The following is a 16,519-nucleotide window of genomic DNA, read 5'->3' as shown; positions in this document are numbered from 1 at the left end:
CGTAGGTCCCCCAGAAGGAGTCCCTCGTTGGAGGCAGGGGTAAGCCTGGGAGGAGTGAGGCGGCAGGAGCAGTGACATCATCCTCAGAAGAACGGTAAATCAGTCTGTGACGGGAGAGGAAGCTGTCCCACACCATGATAAATTAGTCTAATGTTGACCTGCTGCTCTCCTCTCTCTCTCTCTCTCTCTCTCTCTCTCTCTCTCTCTCTCTCTCTCTCTCTCTCTCTCTCTCTCTCTCTCTCTCTCTCTCTCTCTCTCTCTCTCTCTCTCACACTCTATTTCTTTCTCCACTTCTTCCCCTCTGGAATGAATCCGAATAAAGTGACGTAACTGTAGGTAGGTCAAAAATGTTGTAAAGAATAATAATTTTTAAGAAATATACAAATATAACAGTTGTGCCCTATTAACAAATATGAATACCTAATCAAATCTATCAACATTTATATTTTTTCTTAGCTATAATATTTTATTGTGTGTTCTAATGAAACATTTACAAAATTGTTGTCACTAAGAAATACTGTTAATCTGTTCTATTTATATTTTTTATATTTTTTCTACATACTAACAAGTTATTTTCTCACCCTGTGAGCTGGGTTTTGGAGCCTCTTTGATTCACTTAGCTATTTGCCCTAAAACAAAATCACCACATGATTTTATGATGGCTGTACATTTTGATGATCTGTAATTAGATGAATCTGTGTACACTAGCATCTCCTCCATCATAACAGCTGTTGATCTTTTTTGGGAGTCAATGCAAGCTAATTGCACCAGCCCTACATGTCAGAGTAATTAAAGGCAAGCAGACGGGAGCACATATTGAACTAATGTAGTGTTACTTCCCTGCACTCAGAATGAGTTAGAAGAGAGCCTCTATTTAATCCCTGCAGTCGGTCAGGCAATTCTAGCAATCAAGAGTTGACCGCTCCTTTATGTCCTTCACACCAGCAGAGCAAACGGCAGTTCACAGTGACCTCATGGTTTCGTTTACATTCTATGGTAAGTCTATGGTTTGTGTGGCTCACCCTCTTCATAAGTAGTCTGAGTCTACTGCCAAGCTCTTTAGAGTTAGCGGCCTAGCTGCCGCTAGCCTGAATCTATATCTCCTTGCAAGAACAAAGAGTCTCTCCGCATCACATGATTGGAGATGACCAGCCAAATGCTTTCAAGCTTGTGTAAAGGGATTAAAGGCACTTTTTAAGCAGTAGACAAAAGGTCCACATCTCATTGCCTATAGCCTACAGATAAGTAGGATGGCAGAGAGGAGTGTGGGCTCTTGGCTAGAGAAGCAAAGAGGAAGTAGGCCATCGAGGCCAGGATCCCAGGTTCTCTCTCTTCTTCACATCCCATCATTTCTAGTGGATGCCAGCCAGGTCATCTTCCCTGTTTATGCACACCACCAACTGTGTGTTATACCGATGCCAAATGCATGCTATACGGACTGCCAACGAGTGGTCTGCCATACGGACCAACTCATCCTCTGCTCCTCAACCTTCTTCCTTTTATTTATTATACTCATTTAACCAATTAACCAATCTTCAACCAGACAAATGAATTGAAAACTGATTTCCTTTTACGATAATGGCCTGGCCAAGAGGCCAAATACAGCACACAACACAAAAAAAAGCCAGAATTGGACAACCAGGGAGCCAGTGTGAGGGGCTGCGAATGGTCCCTAGCATTGTAGTGAGCAAAGAAGCGAGAAAGGTTTCGATATGTCAAGATAGAGGTGTTGATCTAGTCAGCCCCACTCTTGCATGTGTTTTCGATGTTGTTTTGTTTGCTGCTGTGTGTCTGTGGCCCCTCTTGACTCTAGGTTGACAAGCAATCTGTCAAACCGTCTATTCACATTGTGTTATTTTAGACAAAAAAAGCATACCCAATCCCAGACGGAATCTCCCATCTCCCAAAGTGTTTCCGATGAGATCTCTTTGTTGTACATTCTATCGGACGCGCCATAAAACGCCGTCAGAAAAGAAAAAACAAACGAGGAGACAAACAGAACTCTGCCCACTTCATCGCTCAATTGAGCCTCAATGACCTCTTGCAATGCTGTTCATCGGAAGTCAAACAGAGGCTTCCTGAAAAAAGACAATGGCCTCGCCAACTGACAGCCGTCATCCAGACCCCCCCCCCCCCACCCCCCCCAACCACCCTCCTCTTGTAGGGGCCTACTCTAGTTCGGTGGGATCTGTCCAGAGCTCCCTTGTCAGCGTCTGAGGGCCTTTCATGTGGCTGGGCCTTCCACTTGGGCCTGGGAAATAGGAGCTAAGGGACCCTCAACTCACAGTAGCCTTCCCTCTTGTCCAGCCCTCACCCTCCACCACACCTCCACCACCATCCCCCCTCTGCCCCCACCCGCCCCTCTGCTCCTCTCAAAGGGGTCTTTCAGTATTGTGTTGAGGGGGCCCAGGTCCAGGTCAATAGGAGCCCAGAGATTTGGAGCTGCAGAGAGTGGGAACAAACGGTTTGTTTGGTTAGGGAGTCTGAGGGAGCGTTCGGACTTCCCTCAGACCGCTGATGCACCGACTTATGGATTAATGGCGTTTGCTAATATCAATGTGATGACAGCCTTTAATCTTGCCGCTCTGAAGTCTATGACAATGTCAAAGGTTTGGGCTTTGGATTTGTTCCTTTGGTAAAAATGTTTTCCATCTCATCTCTATTTTCAATTTTGGAACACATTCTATATATGAAACAAAATGCCAAAGAATGCCCCAACTAAATTAAAGCTTTCGGTTGAACTTTGGCATTTTAAGAAATATAACAGATATACTGACCTGTGAGGGACTGACATTTGAAATAGAAAAGCATAAGCAGAAGTACGGAAGCAGATCCAGATTTAAGGGGACATTACATTCAACAGCCAGCAGAGGAACTATTTCTAATTGCTGCCAGAGGTGCCAGTTGTATGAAATAATTATAAATGGTAACTCCCGCTGAGTCTTCTATGTTCCATGTTCTGGTTGATATCATTGATGATGACTTTTACTCCTTGGGAAAGGGGGATCAGAATTTGGGGGGGGGGGGGGGGGGGCAAGTCAGTATTTTAACTTAACTGAATAAACAGCATTTAATTGATCTTCCTTCCTCCCATCCTTCCTTTCTTTATGTGGTGTAGCCTTGCTCTGCAGCCTCTGCCTGGGCTGTATTATACGGGTGTTTGTGTGGGTGTGTTATGACGGTGTACGATGATGACCTCTGGCTGCAGAGACAAGGACGTGGTCAGGTGATCCGCAGGCTGATTGGCGCCTGTCTAGCGTAGAGGACGCTGTCACCTCCATGACCGTCAGGTGCCAAACCAGCCTGCTCCTAATGACGCATCTGGACACTCGTCCAGGACCCTGCTAGACATGCAACAGCCGTTAGACTTTCTATGGGTCAGCCGCTAATGTGTGTGTGGGTGTTTATGTGTGTGTCCGTGTGTGTGTGTGTATTGGAGGTGTGTGTGTGTGTGTGTGATGTAATTTGTGTGTTAGTGCATGTCAGTGTCTGTGTGTGCATGGGTTTGTGTATGCATGGGTGTGTGTGTGTGTGTGTGTGTGTGCGTGGGTGCATGTGCTTGTGCATTAGCCATCTGCTCACAGACTGATCGGAGTGTCAGCAGCAAATGAGGGGATAGATCTACAGGTTGTGGCTGTGAAATGTGTACGGCCTCCAACGGAAGGATCTATAAAAGCTGGTCTTGTAATTATCCGGTGCACTTCACCATCTTTCTCCAAGGCGACCTATGCCAGCTTTCTCCTCACTCCCTCTATTTAAAACTCTTTCACTGTCTCCTGCCCTCTGTCAAATCTTTTATATCTCTCTCTTTCCCCCTTGCTGCTCTCTGCATTTTCTGTTTGTGGCTGTTCGCTTTGTTTGCTTTCATGCTTTCTTTCTCTCCCTTTTCTTAACCCCTTTCTTTTTTCTGTTTGATCATGTTCTCTCTTCTGCCATCGCGTCTTCCAATGCCTCTCTCACACAAAACTATTGGCCTGTGTGATTGTGACTGTGTGTGCATGTTATCACCCCAATGCCCTTGTATGGGAGGAGGGAGTAAATATTGATGTATTGGCTGCTTCTTTCCCCTCCCCTGCCCCCCCCCCCTTCCTCCTGCCTCCTCTTTCCGTCCCCCTTTTGTCCCCTCCACCCTCCTTCTATTCTCTGTTGTCCTCAGCCTTCAACCGCCTCAATGCTCCTGGCACATCTTTATGTAATCAGCTTGCGTTTTTTTCATTGTCTCCCCTCCCATCTCTCTTTCCTCCTTATCCCCCCATCCATCCTCCCCACACACATACACACCCTCCCACCCCCCTCCCCTTGCTGGGTTTTTCACCCTGCGACCGCTCGATTGGCTAATTTCTGCCGGCTTTATCACTCACTGTAATCAAGGAGAGGGCGGTTGTAGAGAAGTGTGCCACAGATTTAGATAAAGAGGAAGTGTATGTTTTTGTTTTGTGTGTGTTTGTGTGCGTGTGTATGTGGGTGCATGTGTGTGAGGTATTGCCTACCAGCGCTATTTCTATCACAGCGAAAAGCCTCCTTTTAGATGAGCCATGTTTGGGTTTTTTAATGCTGACAGAGCTTTTACGCCAAAATGACTAATGAACACTACACATTTTTATGTGTGTGCAGGTATTTTATTTTAAATTTGTAGGCATGTGTGTATGTAACTACATTTATACGAGAAAGTGCAAGTGATTTGACCCTAACCGGTATTAATTTAATATTATGTTAATGTTTTACTTTTGTTTATAGATAGAAGACTTCAGGGCTAAATGAAGATTAATCAACCAGTGGGGACTGGAGCGACACACCCAACAAATGAAAGAAAATGGCTGTGTAGTAATCTTCTTGACATTGGTAGGACCATTCTCCCTTTTGGAGCTCAGAGGGGTAGAGAGTGCCAGGTAACTAATTTTTTGCAACAATGTAATTGTTCTGTGGAAAAAAGGTTCATTGATCGAACATCACAACTGAATGGTGCATTTAAATATGTGAGTTCTATACTCGATATATATTATTATTAATTATTGATGTCTTCCGGACCTTAAATAATGGAGAGATGAGAGGCTAATACATTTTGTGTCTATATTTGTTTAGTTTGTCTTCATTGTTCTTGTGTTTAGTGGCCGTCTGTCTCTGCTGTAGCCAGTAATTTAGTCTGAGCTGGCTTGCTATCACTGATAACACAGTGAGGACGGCTTCATGGCTAGTTGTAATGGTATGGCGAGCATAATGGCCTCAGTCCAGACGTTTACGGGGTAATCAGATGCCCCCTCCTCTCCCAGACTGGATGAGCTCATTGTGGGTCGTGAGGGGGGGGAGGGGTTGCCGTGGTAATCCCTTCGTAAAGTCCATGCACGGCCATGGCATTTATCGTCACCATTACGCCGTAGCATTGGTTTGGACGTGCCGTTCACACCGGCTTGCATGGTGGACACAAAGTGACTATCAAATAGGTTTAACACTAAACTACATCTTGGACGTTATAGATGGTTTGTCATTATCTGGCAATCGCTAGAGGTTGTCATTTATTTTACAGCGACCGAGTTGTCATCGTGCCGTGTGAGGACATTCAGAGTCTACAGATCATGATATCATATTAACAGGATAGCTATTTTCAGTGCAGTCGACACTTGGCTCTAGGTCTTTTGAGAGGGCTTCCACCAACACCCCCTGGCAGACAACCCTACCCTCCTCCCCCAATCAGCTTACTGATAAGTCCCATCCCCAACCCCCAGAGCTATTGTTTGGAGGGTCTCACTTTACGTCAGGGTGCACATAAAAATGCATGCCCCTGAATGTTGCCAATGACCAAAAGTTCCACTGTACAAAATACAAGCTTGGCATCTGAGTCCTCTGATCAAATCGCTGACGCTGACCGCTTGGTCAAAATAAAGTCATCAAGGTTTTATTTGACGAGCCAAATCACTGCTGGGGCAGTCAAGGCCAACGCTCTCATCGTCGTACCATGACGCCTCAACTGCATACATTAGCCTACAGCCGTCTTGATGGACAATATACCTCCCCTTTGATGTCGCTCCTCAAGGTGCCCTGTGCTGCTGTTTGGGTCACCGGTGTTCCCTGTACGTGATGTTTCCTTGTTATTGTCTCATACCCATTTTTCAGCGTTCTCCTAGGTGAACAAAGGCAAGTATTCTGAGTGAACGACATTGATCAGAGGGTGGGGAATTTGTTTTTGTTAACTGAACTCCAGCAGGTGTTAACGTTTGGCGAAGGGTCTGACACAAGATATTAAGATATCACACAGGTTTCAAAAAGACAGGTTTAGATCAAATCTCTGTTTATCATCTGCTGGTGGCTTTAGATATAATACTCAAACATCGGCAGTTGCTTGTTCTTACTATTTATTTATCTTCCCCAAGCATTGAAGACATAGGTCCGCTAAAATGCAATCTACTTCTCAACTTTGTCTGCTGCATTTTTGCTTTTGGTTTGTGCTGGTTTGTGTTTCTTCGACCAGGTTAGTGAATAGGTCTATAATGCTATACAATTCTATGAAATAGCACATCAAATAGATAATATTCAACCCATTAAGTATAGTAAATTATAGTAAAAATAAAGCTTGCCAGATTTCAGGGCTGGGCAGAAGCATGTCGAAGTGAGAAGCGATAATTATGACTTAAACACAGTTTGGGGAAGATTAGTTATCTGGTAAAACATTTCAAAGTCTATTGGCTTTTGTTTGTTTATCTGAGATGAGTGACGTCTGACAGGTTTATTTTTAAATGGTTAATTGTTTCATGCTATGTTTAAAAGGACTTTTGTGTGCTGATTTGATTCTCAATCTGTTGTCAACAAAGATTAAACCTCAGATGAACCTGGTTGCTCCTGTTTGTTCACTCCAGATGTAATTTCCATAACGGAGAAAAGGGTATTTTTGCATGGGGTCACATGTGATTACAAAGTAAATAACCCCAATTGAGGTTTCATTGGGATTGACTCATTATCAACAATGATGAAGGATGCATGTTTTTGATGATGGATGGAGGTGCTGAGGGTACGATTTAAGAGTTATAATTTGAGGGTTATTTGTGTTTTTTGTGTAATTGAAAGAGCCATTGGTCAGCTATGAATGAGTGAATAGACTGTTAGAATATCTATTTTGAGTTGACTCTGCCTGGCTCGGTAGGAGACCATTTTGATTTTAGATCGCTCCAGACACATTTCTGACCAATCAGTGCATATTTTCCAGGATTTCTTTGGGGAATCCATCTCATCTGCCCATCACAGGTGTGCAAAATGCACTTCTCAACGGCATAGAAATGGAGGCAGGGAGGGAGTAGAGAGTGAGGGGACCTTTTCTCTCACTTTCCCTCCTTCCTGCCCTCTATTTCAACAGCTATCAAATCTTAACTACAGGTAAGATACACCTTAAAGGTGTTTAAGGTTTCTAGAAGTTTGGTTTCATACTTTCGTATCAATACAAAATACAACTCTGGCTCCATTTTGGGACATAAACCCCAAAAACCTCTTGGACACTTTAATTCTAACTCCCCTACTCTTGTCCCATGGATTTGCTGCGGCGTCAGAATTCCATCTCAGCATCCATAAATGATGATCTGGGTCAGCGGCATGACGATGCAAGCGTTGTGTTACTAAACATAACACTCCGGATGTGACGCTGTCTCCCATGCGCTGCCGCGTGGGTGAGCGTCATCGGTGGAGACAGAAATAAAGCAGATAGTCTCATTTAAACGTATCCTCAGGGGAGCACAAACAAACGCAAGGCTGCCTTTCTTGACATCAACGGTGGCAATCTTCCATTTCCTATGCTATCCCATTAGCCGCGCTGATAAAACGAATGGTTTCTTTCCATTTCCTCCCGGGATTTTCTTGCGAATTAGTCAATGTTGCGCGTTTTGGTTCTGGAAAGTTCCACCATAAGGAACGCAGGGGTTATATTTCCCTGCTTGAGAGCCACATGAATAGCAGACAATTTGCCTTGATAGTTGCTTGGGAAATACATTAATAATTTAATAGCTGATGTGCTATTTATAAAGGATGCTTCAGAAATCAAGGGAGAGGAACGTTTCCAAGGTTTCTCTCAAGGACATCCCGGCTTAGGGGATGAAGCCCATATTTGGCAGGTGTTTTTTTTGTGTTCATCTCCATCTTTCTCTTTTTGTTATTTTGGCATATTTATTTCACACTGTCACTCGCTGGCACCCATTACAATAAGAGCAGACGCACGGAGATAGACACAATAGTCAATGCACCCTATTGTAAACACACACGCATACATGCACACACAAATACGTCCACACCTGAACAACGCTCACGTACGCACACACCCACTCACACACACACATCCACACATGTGGCGTGGTGTTTCGAAACCAGGCCAATCCCGTTCTTCTGTCTTCCGAGAATGAGTTGCTCATCAGAGCCTGTTAATTACACCGTCCTCTAAAGGGATGAGAAGTTAAGCCATTCCCTCTTCCTGGTTGGGTCAGAGATGTGGGGGCGGGGACCACTGGTAATCTCTGTAATCCATTGGGTGGACAGACATGTCCCTCTCCTCATTAGCTCTTGCAGATTTTTGCTCTGGAAAACAGAGTCTCATCAGAACTGCTCCACCACTACAAGCCCCCCTTATGGTAACGACAAATCCCCATTTTGCGTTTCTGATTGCAATTAAACACTCAAGCAGACACAGTGGAAGCATCCTAGTCTTCTGGGGGGACGCTGGTGGTGACTCAACCCACTCCTGGTCCCAGGTGTCCTGGCAGGTCTCCCACACCTGCTGGTTCAGCAGGGAGCTACTGGGTCTCCGGGCACTCTGTTCCATCAATTAGTGCACGCCATCGAGTGTGTAAGTGCACCCCCCCCCCCCCCCAAGCACTTGGGGCATAGTAGGGCTGATATACGCGGATACATAACACAGAGTGTAATGTATACATAACTAAGTGTTGTGCTTTCAAATGTATTTATCTGCTTGCATGTTCCCTGGTGTTTTTATTATGATCACACACAATGTTGTGCAAGAGAAGAAAATTCAGTCTTAGCCCACTTGTGAAACCACACTGTTTTCACAACTACCCAATGCCCTCCTACCCATCCCCTCTTTTATTGCTGTTATTCTAACCTAGGTAAGAGTAGCCAAATGCTAGCCCCTCCCACACCCACTCCTGACTGTACCTGGTGTCAGACAAGGCAAAAAGGTTCAGCCGCGGGGGTGGGGAGTGAAGCAACGTTGTTGTTGTAATACCTGTGCTCTCTCAGCAGAGACAGAATCTCACAGTTCCTCACAAGGAGATGTCACCCAGAGCTTGTATTGTTGTTGTGTATTTTTAACTTGTGATTTGTCGTGCGGCTGACAGACGGTGTGGGGGGGGGGGGGGGGGGGGGGGGGGGGGGGGTTGTGGGGGGGGGGGGGGGGGGTCTGGTATCCCAGAAGGACTGTCTGTTTACCCACCCCTACCGCTTTGTTCACATGATACAAGGATGTCTCATGAAGGTCAAGGGAAGCATTTGAGGCACACATCCTTCCGCCAAAGCGTTTTTCTAATTAGCTGTCGTAGCATGTCGGCTGCAATCGTGTGCGTTCGCGTGCGAGCACCTTTCCACTTCAATTCCCTGCCAATGCCCCCACATTCAGCCTACCAATCGACATCCGCTCTGCCCCATCCCTGCCCGAATTCAAAAGCACCTCAAAAAATGTCTCTTCACCAAGTCCTTTGACCCCTAACCCCCCCCCCCCCCTCCCCTTTTTGTTAAGCAACCTTGTAAACCTGCAAGTTATTATTATTATTCCACGTCCAAGTTTTTTCGGACTTTTCTTTTTTGTCCCGTCGATTCAGATTCGTTTGCATAGGCTGTGTCCTTGTAGCGGCTTTGGGTTAAAGGCCACAAAAGGAATACACACTATGCAGCCTACATGGGGTGCGTGCATGCATGTTTGTACCATGCACAGATAGCATTGAGCTTGTCAACGCTCTCTTATCGCGCGGTCGTTACGCGTGCCGATAGCGCCCAGGCCTGTTTACCGCTAGTGGGATATGAATGTGTTTGGATAAGAGCAGAATGGGAATGCACAACTCCCTCAGTAAACAATCCTAGCCTGGGTCACTCGGTGCACGGCATGCCGCCAAACAGTCTTCACTAAGTATTCCTGCAGAGTGTCTAGCACTGAAATCCCTCATTCCTCATTGTTGACTTTAATTTGATTTGGCAAGCCATTTGTGATTAGTACATGTTTGAACAGATGATACACGTGAAGTAGAATATATTTCCTGATCTTCATATTTTTTGTACTATTCCTCAGTTTCATGTTAAACCTGCTCTCTCTATTCCTACCTACATCCTTCCTTCATTCCCAGATTTCCCTCTTACCCTTTTCACTCCAGACCTGACTCGCTTCTATTTATTTGCTCTTTGCACGTGAACTTCAATGATGAAGTCTATCCGTAGCAGAACATTTCCTCCAAATCGTGCTAGCGGAAACTGACTTTGTGTGCTTTTCTGTGTGTGTGTGTGTGTGTGTGTGTGTGTGTGTGGGGGGGTTTGCGTGAGTGTTTGTGTGTGTGTGTGTGTGTGTGTGTGTGTGTGTGTGTGTGTGTGTGTGTGTGTGTGTGTGTGTGTGTGTGTGTGTGTGTGTGTGTGTGTGTGTGTGTGTGTGTGTGTGTGGAAGGAAGACGAATGCCCTGCTCTAAATGCTTCAATCTCATTGCCTCGTGGTGTATTACTCACACAAACAATGTCTGGTTATTAATGATAAAAGCTTTCCCTAATGAGCCACACCTTATACCAGCCCGAAATACCACGTCGGGGCATAAAAAGCAGCCGTACATCATAATAAAGAATGATGCACGAAGTGCTAGTGGTATGGTGGTGGTGCAGGGAGGGAGGGGGGTTGGGGCAGTCTATTTGTCGCAAATGGTAATTTATTTTCCCTTTCGCCCGCCTGATTCATACGTTGTTTGGTCATAATACATCAGGGCCGTGCGATACTCTCCCGACGTAACTGGAGAACCTTTACCGCCGCGCTATTCATCGGTGTTATGAGATGAGGGAGATAAATTAGATGTGTATGTAAGACAAGCCTTTCTAAAGTTAAACAGCACGGGAACAGAGCAAAAGGCACCCATTACCACGGCAGCAGGCAGAAGACGAGGAGTAATGCGTGGACACACCCTCAAACCTTTCATTCAGCACATCAAGTAGGTTCCGTTGTCCTCAGGGCAATTTCACTAGAGAAGCAAATCATTTAAAAGCCTAATCAGATGTGTTCAGAAGGAGCGGTATGTGTATTGCAATCTCGTATCTCGGCTGACATGATCAGTCCCCCGAGATAATCCATCAAAGTCCTTGTTGTCTTCATCACGGTGGATGCTTCCCATGGAAATTGGCATGACTGTGACTTCTTGTCGAGTCAAATGTCAGGTAATCAAAACCCAACCAGCCGTTAATGAATAAATGCACTTTTGCCTGCATTGTGGCAGCTTAACAGCGATCCCACTACGATATCTCTCCCTTTCGTGATGAACCTTTCCATTGCTGCGTAAACTGCCAATGACAATGATAATTCCCTAATGGATGGTGATCTAATCGCTTGTGCCACTTATTTCGACAGGATCCACAAACATGCTAGCTTTAATGGGGCTGATGCATCTGGAGTGTTGTCTTTTCAACGCCTAACATCCTGCCCCAGTTGGCTGACGAATCAATGCAAACTGGTGGACAATGGGAGGGCAAAGGGGTTTGTTGCTATAGCGTGCAAGGGCGCTAATGCACATACATGTGCACAGCCTAAGGCACAAAATCACACAATCACACATTCACACACACACACACACACACACACACACACACACACACACACACACACACACACACACACACACAGACACACACACACACACACACACACACACACACACACACACACACACACACACACACACACACACACACACACACACACACACACACCACACCACAATGGGTGCACAATGGATGCACTCACACAACTGTTTGTGCAGGTCTGTGCAGGTGGATGTGTCCTCTGAGCCCCCTAGACCAGCAATTAACCACGCAGGCCGGGCTTGGAGGTTAATGGATGGGTGGCTTAAGAGGCGCTAAAGCCGTGCGTCTCTCTGCTGTTTCCATTATGGTGCTACCCAGCGAGGACAACAGCCACGGAGCAGCACGCCGATAAACGTGCCACAAAACGGAAGCTATTAATTTTGAAGGAAGTCAACAGAGCCTGCGTGGGTATGTGTGTGTGTGTGTGTGTGTGTGTGTGTGTGTGTGTGTGTGTGTGTGTGTGTGTGTGTGTGTGTGTGTGTGTGTGTGTGTGTGTGTGTGTGCCTGTATGTGTAGGTGTCCTTGTGTGTGCGAGCAAGGGAAAGCGAGAGATGAAATGGAAATGATGAGAGCGTTGCTCGTTTGTCCTTCCTAAACACAGAAGTGATTCATGTGTTGCGCATTCCCCAATGATCAATTATTTTATATTTTAGTCATTCATGCAGCATATTTGAAAATGTACTTTCCAAAATAATATCTATCGATCTCTAGCACAGGGATGGGGCGTTCAGAAGGTCACGACTACTTCCATAGGTGCGAATCAGACTCCCAAGGTCACAGCTCAAATAACACCAAAGTCCCTGCTCACCAGCGCACCGCTTTGTTCCAGGGGGTTATGGCTGACCTATAGGGCCGGTCAACAGTATTGCAGCGTGTGTCCAAATAGCCTGTCATTCGAGATGCAGCATAGAGTGCCAGCCAGCTAAAAAGTGCTGAGGCTTTCAGGCTCAGAGTAGAAGCATTGAGAGCATTAGCAGAGCTCTCAAACCAGACCTCTCTGAGCTTTTTGCAGCGGCTTTGGGGTCGGAGACTCTGACTCTCTGACTGAAGGAGTTGGCGGGTTAGGGGGATTGGGGGAGGGTCGGGGGTTGACGACACAGGGGCCATATCCTGAGTGGAAACACGATCCTTCTTCCCTGCCAACCCCCTCTGTCTGGCTCCGACTCTGCTGCTTCTCATATGTACTCGGGTCGTCAGTTGTCTTCTTCTTGTTTACATGTGAGGAAAGATCTTGGCCCGTTGCGATGTTTGCGTGCCTTTTCGTGGAAAACTGACCAGAGTTCACCGTCTCCAAATGTTTTCTTTCCATTTTAAAAGCTTTTTGCTCCCCCATCCCCATTCATAGAAATTCGAGAGTGGCCAACATGTTGGCGTAGCTCCTTCTTCCGAAGCCTCGACCATAGCCTAGCACTGTACTAGGAACCATGGTTGTTTTGTGGTCAACCCCGACTGAAAGGGATGACACACACAATGACTTTGTTTCATGCAGAGGGCCACGGCATGACCCAGAGGGCCGTATGTTAATAACAGTAATGAATAATGGCACACTGCTTCTCTCAAACATGATGCTAAGCTGACACTTATCCCATTGTGTGTTTGTGTGATTTTGTGTGTGTGCGTGTGTGTGGGTGGACCAATGAGGTGGTCTCCAGCTCCAGCTCTCCAGGGCAGAGGCTAAAACAACTGGGCAGGTGGAAGCGGTTTCGCTACAAGCAGGACAGTTGTTGTACTCTGCACAGCAACATGGGCTATCAATAATGTAGCTAGGTCGCGGCGTAAGGGAGAACATTTTCGGTTACGGTTGAGTCCACATTCCAGCTCCTATCAGTGGACGCATCACAGGACAGTGAGACAGAAAGGGAAGATCAGGGGGGCGGATGGGTTATAGGGAGGGTGGTATGGGCAGCCCTGGTACCAGGAAGGGTGGAATTATCCGGTGGGATAGTGCAGAGGCTGCGAGTATTTGACTCCCAGCTAAAAGGTGCTGGGTTCGATCCTCCAAGCCCACAGCAAGATGCTGTGGAACTCATGCGTGCTCCTTGATGCCGTTTCTCTGAATGCACTGTAAGTGTCTTTGGATGAAAAGGTCTTCTTAATGGCTCAATAGTAAATGGCCATACCGAGAAACCTCCCAGGTTGTTATCGATTGTGCTTTATTTTCTGCACTTGTAAGCACTTTTTTTGTTGCTTGTTCAAAAAGGGGGTAGGTAAATAAAACTTGACTAGCTACCTACTTTGAATAAACGGGGACGGATCAGTAGGTGAACGGAGACAATGCCGCCCCTGCTTGGGTTCCCACCATGGGCAGGTTTCAAGGCGGGGTGCGGGGGTGTTCCCCCCTAGTCCTGAACGAGCTAATCTAGCTGTTCGAGTTCACCAGGGACATGGTCGGGTTCCGTAGGCCTAGAGAGCCCGGTAATCCCCCTTCCCGGGTTCCGTGGGAGCAGGCAGGTTGGGGTATCAGGCACGGCTGATCACACAGTGCCCCCACTGTTCTCCTGCTGGGGAGACCCGCAGAGCACCCTCAATTAGCTCCGCTCCCCTGTCACATGATCCCGGCCGTTTGTAATAACACACAGGGGGCGGATCGGACCAGCCTGGTCAGGAAATGAGATGATCCATGGCTGACAGCTTAGACACACAGCGGCCACTTATCTGTTATTACTATGCTCTGAAAACCATCTCTCCTCATACTTTGTGCGTTGGTGCATGTGTGTGTCTGTGTGTGTACATATAGGGTTTTATGTGCACACTTGCATTACACTGCACAGGTGTATGCGGATGTGCACATGGGCATGTTGAGGGAATGCATTGGGCCTGTGTGCCCATGCCTCAGTCTGTCTACCCGCAAAGTCGCAAGCCTCCCCGCAGTGTGTACTAACAAACATGGATCCGAGATTGGAAGATTACAAGGTGGATTCATCTATTTCTGCCATTACTTCCCTGCATGCGTCTTGCATTTCATAAGCGAGCAGGCAGGCTTGTGCAACGTATAATCACGCCTTTGTTGTTTGGCAATACCGCTCGCTGTGTCCCTGATTAGGCTTCATCATGCAGAGGTTCGCCGTTTTGTGTGTGTGTGTGTGTGTGTGTGTGTGTGTGTGTGTGTGTGTGTGTGTGTGTGTGTGTGTGTGTGTGTGTGTGTGTGTGTGTGTGTGTGTGTGTGTGTGTGTGTGTGTGTGTGTGTGTGTGAGTGTTTGTGTGTGTGTGTGTGTCGTTTTTTGTTATTCTGAAAAGGTAGAAAAAAAAAATCCTCCAAGTCATGATCAGCCCCCAGCTGGCCCCCCAGCAGAGACCTGGCTCTCGTCTTCATTACCTATTAACTAACTGTGGGTGTGCAGATGCCCCTCTAACCACTGCCGTCCTTGTCAACCGTGTCTGGTGAGGATCAATGCGGTCCTAAAAAGAGGAACAGAGTAAACTGGGAGAAGAGCTCTCTGCGAAACCCTCTCAAGTCCTGAGCCTCTGCTGTCCTGACGGAGTGGAAGATCAAAGCACAAGACGCGTGAGCAACAAATGTGTGTTTCTGACTCTGGCGATTTGTCCGTCTGTTTGATCACCGCAGCCATCTCGCTCCACTGCTGATATGTAGTAATGACCCGGCTTTCATAAGGTGCACAAAGGAGAGGTCTGATGTGAAAGATAGTGACTGAAGTGAGTAGGGGAGATGGGATTCATAGATCTGATAGCACCGACTCTAAATACTAATCCCTAGTCACATGAAGCAGCAGCACTGCTTTTCTTAGTAAGTCTTAACAGGCTGTGATTCAATGCTATTAGAACATAACAAGTAGAAAAGTGATAGGATTGTCCTTGTGCAAGAATCGTTTCTATGTAAGCTCTGTGCCCCCCCTCTCCATCCCTTTCTCCCTTTCTCTAATTCCTTCTTCTCCCCTCTCTCTCTCTCTCTCTCTCTCTCTCTCTCTCTCTCTCTCTCTCTCTCTCTCTCTCTCTCTCTCTCTCTCTCTCTCTCTCTCTCTCTCTCTCTCTCTCTCTCTCTCTCTCTCTCTCTCTCTCTCTCTCTCTCTCTCTCTTTCTGTCTCTCCCTCCCTCCCTGTGTTCACCTCTTATGCAGAGCTTTACATACATTAAGACCACATGCAAACAAACTCCCCTTTGCAGAGGTGTTTGTATAAAGGAGACTCCTGCCTTTGACCTTTCGTTCTGAATTCCTTGAGGTGGTTTTGTGAGGAGTACAACAACTCCCCTAGGGCTGGCTGAAAGGGCCTGCTTATTTAATTCCTGCCGCCTTGGGCCTGTGGTCTGCCAACAAGACATGGCTGGGCTTCTTTAGTCCCTATGTAAATACTTCAAGAAGTGTGCCACTGTGCTTAGAGCAAACACCATATACCGTTTTTCTGTTGTTCTTTTACAGCAATGGTGTTGTTCCTAAAGCTCCATATCGCTCATTCCACGAAGGGGAAGAGGGTGGGTTCAGTCAACGGGTCTCCCTGATTTACAACCGAATGGGTCACATTTTCCAAGAACAGGGAGTACGAATGACCTGTTTGTTATTCGGTTGATGATGTTACCCACAATAGTTTACCAATCGACGAATCCTGCTTTGTCTGATGTACTGTTCTTCAAAACGTACCAACTTCATTTTGTTTACTTGGATGACTAAGCTTTCGCGAAGAAAACTGTATATTGTATGTTATTTGTGGATGGATATCGTGGCTTAAATACAGCAGAACTATAAACAACTATA

This window comes from Gadus chalcogrammus, chromosome 14 (assembly GCF_026213295.1).
Source record: "Gadus chalcogrammus isolate NIFS_2021 chromosome 14, NIFS_Gcha_1.0, whole genome shotgun sequence".
Classification (NCBI taxonomy): domain Eukaryota; kingdom Metazoa; phylum Chordata; class Actinopteri; order Gadiformes; family Gadidae; genus Gadus; species Gadus chalcogrammus.
This window is presented reverse-complemented; position numbering follows the sequence as displayed.